The 3165-nt window shown below is 25.3% G+C and overlaps 1 long non-coding RNA gene across 1 annotated transcript; it reads right to left on the bottom strand.

Annotated features, from left to right (window-relative positions):
- Positions 1 to 246: 246 nt before the first annotated feature.
- Positions 247 to 1302, bottom strand: LOC149514701 (uncharacterized). The gene is made up of 2 exons (XR_016327971.1): positions 1043 to 1302; positions 247 to 672 (listed from the first exon to the last, which is right to left on the bottom strand). It is a non-coding gene; the product is annotated as an uncharacterized LOC149514701 (long non-coding RNA).
- Between the last annotated feature and the right edge of the window lie 1863 nt (positions 1303 to 3165).

Raw genomic sequence — 3165 nt, 5'->3', positions numbered from 1 at the left:
TATTCTTGTTTTTTGTGTTTACTAATCTTTTTTTTTTTATTCTTTTTGTATCTTCTGTATAATATTTAAATAGATCATGTGAGATTTAGATCTATGAATTAAATGTAAAGGATTTATTTGTTCTTTCACACATACTACATAAACAAATGCATACATAAACTTTATAATCAAACTTTTGTCATTTTTAGAAAGAAGCAAATAGCTACATTCCCAAGAGATAACTTTTGTGTGAGCTAACGAAAGATTATCGCCTTATTTAAACATTTTTTATTTGAGCATATAATGGGTGAAAATTAAAATACATTTCTAATTTACAATGGACAATAATGTAAAAAGTATTAGGGGCAATTATTATACCTTCATTGCCAAGACAACTCTTTAACTGCCAAGATAGTACCCACCAAGCATATGACCATCAAGGCCTGACAATTGACCAAATACCCGCCTACTAAAGCAGTATCCACTCACATTATAAAAGATAAGTAAGAGTCACACGTATGGGATTTGGACTTCTTTCCTACTCCATTTTATTCTTAACCATTGCCTTACCCGTTTTCACCTACTGCAAACACTGGCTTAAGCGTTAGGCATACTCCGAAATCTCAACTCCGACGCTCCGAAATCTGCTCCCTTTTTGCAGGGCTCCTTCCTCCAAGTCACCTTTCAAGCGGCCTTCACGTCACCACCGCTAAAATCAGCTTTCACGATATTAGAAAATTCATATTTGAATATAAAGACCGTCTTTTTTTATTAGACAGAATAGATATTTACAAAATCTGGAATAAGAAACTCATTCCAAAATTAAAAATATCTCCCCAAACTAAAACTTTCAAGCATAAATAGCAGACTGATGTAGACAAAATTACAAGCAATTGGTGTACAACGACTATAACTAAATAATACAGAAACTACACGTCTCAATGATTGAAGCCACAAATTAATAAAACATGAAAAGAAACAAATAAGGAACCTGCCCACAAAACCCAGCACAAATATATTAAAGCACTACAATAACCGGAAAAAAAAAAAAAAAAAACTGCACCTATTTTAAGAATTGATTTCCCAGACTCTCAAAAGAACACCTAATTGAATCATATAACGGATTTTGACACTAAATCCAAAGGCTTCAAACTGCCTCGCATCTCCTCATATCGAAGTTTTCTTCTTATGATCCCAGAAAATTAGTAATACTAATTCATCTCGTGTTTCGAAAATTTACTTTGTGAAATACTGAATTTGTTAAAAGAAGTAACAACAAAAAATTATTATTTAATTTAATGAAATTATATTATTTACTGCTCAATTGAGTTTTTAGACTTCAAAAGCAAGTTTACTAAGGTGACAAATACTCCTTAGATACTTATAAAGAAATATATTCTTAGGCATATTTAAAAAAATAAAAAAAAAACTAATTAAAAAGAGACGTTTCAATTTTTAATTCTGTTTCTAAAATTAAAAAATTTCACTAACAATATATCCAATACTAACTCTTACTTTACAGTAACACTTTAAAAATCACTTTTTTTTTTTTTTTCAAAAGATATCGTAACCCAAAAATATAAAAAAAAAAATTACAGATATTAGAATTTGAATATTAAATTAATTAGATGTTATTTTTTTAGATGGCCGTATTAATCAACAGATAATTATTGGCAAAAAACTGCCGGCTCAAAACAAAAACACATTACTTTAATCTAGCATAACATATAAGTAAAGGAAAAGAAAGGAAAATTTTTTAGAAGAAAGAAAAGAATATATATATATATATATCATTATTTGGATAACTTAAATTAATAAAAAAAAATTGAAAGAAATCATAATAACCATTATTTGGTTAAAAAGTGAAAAGGAAAGGAAAGGAAAGGAAAGGATTAATTATAACATTCTTTTCTAATTATAAGTTTCTTTTTATAAAATAATATATAATATAACTAAAATTTTTTTGGTAAAATATCAAACTAAAATGTACAATAATGTATAATATTTTAATTGTAAAAAGCTAAATATCTTTTAAAAACTTGTTATAAAATGCACAAATCAAAGATCCCAAGTCATTGCCCATAATGCATGTTTTTAAATTATTTTACAGATATACTATTTTACTAAACAAATGACAAGTCAAACAATATTGATCATGTAAATTAAAACACCAATTTGATTCATTTTAATTGGTATGTTAATTTTATTTTTTTTTTACGATTATGTATATATTGATTTATGTACTAAAACGATAACATAAAATTAAATCATTTTTTTTTTTGTTAGGAGTTTGCTTTATAACAAGGCAATATCTTTTTTTTTAAGCATATATTTTTAGATAATAAGTTTATGAAGGGTTGTTAGAAGATTTGGCAATAACTAGATTTAAAAATTAATAAAAATTTTATTTGGAATATGAAAAAAACAATAAGGGCATAATAGTTATTTCAAGTTTTAAAAATTTTATTTTCTCCCTTTTTAATTCCTTTTTCAATAATTTAAGGTAATTAAAAAATGAGTGAATGTGAGTGAAAGTAAAGGGATTAAGCACCTCTCCTGTTCCTTTATTTTATTTATATGAAATTCAAACAAAGAAAAGATAAGGAAAGGTTTCATCATTTCTTTTCTTTTCCCTTCTCTTATCCCAATCTAAACATAAGTTTAAGGTAACATTAACTTTATGTTATTCAAAACAATAAAAAATAAATAACTTTATGTTATCTAAACTACTGTTACCACTTTTTATTGTTATTGCAAAACTTCTTTTTTATAGTTTTACTAATTTTATTGGATAAATAGATTTAAAAAAAAGTTTTAACTTAGTCAATTCTGGTTTGATTTTGAAAAATCCGTATGACTTACTTGAACCAGAATTTAATTAATCATAAAAAATCAATAATCTAAACCCATCCAACTTCAAAATTGAAAATATCCTAACTCCAAATCAACCCAAAATTAGAATGGTCCAAGCCCAAAATTGCTCGAAATTGAAGTGACACAAAAATTAATTCAAAATAACCCAAGACTAAATTAAGTATAATTTTATTTAAAAACAATAATTTATCTGGCATGGTTTAAATTAAAATTAAAAATAATAATTTATATTTATATTAAATTAAATTAAACATAAAAAATTATTAAACGTGTCAAATGTAACAAACATATTTTTCATGTCTACTATGTGTA

The sequence above is a fragment of the Durio zibethinus genome, chromosome 15, assembly GCF_047325235.1.
Source record: "Durio zibethinus cultivar Kanyao isolate XHJ-2024 chromosome 15, ASM4732523v1, whole genome shotgun sequence".
Classification (NCBI taxonomy): Eukaryota; Viridiplantae; Streptophyta; class Magnoliopsida; order Malvales; family Malvaceae; genus Durio; species Durio zibethinus.
The sequence above is the reverse complement of the archived record's forward strand: the minus strand, read 5'-3'. Positions and strand labels throughout refer to the sequence as shown.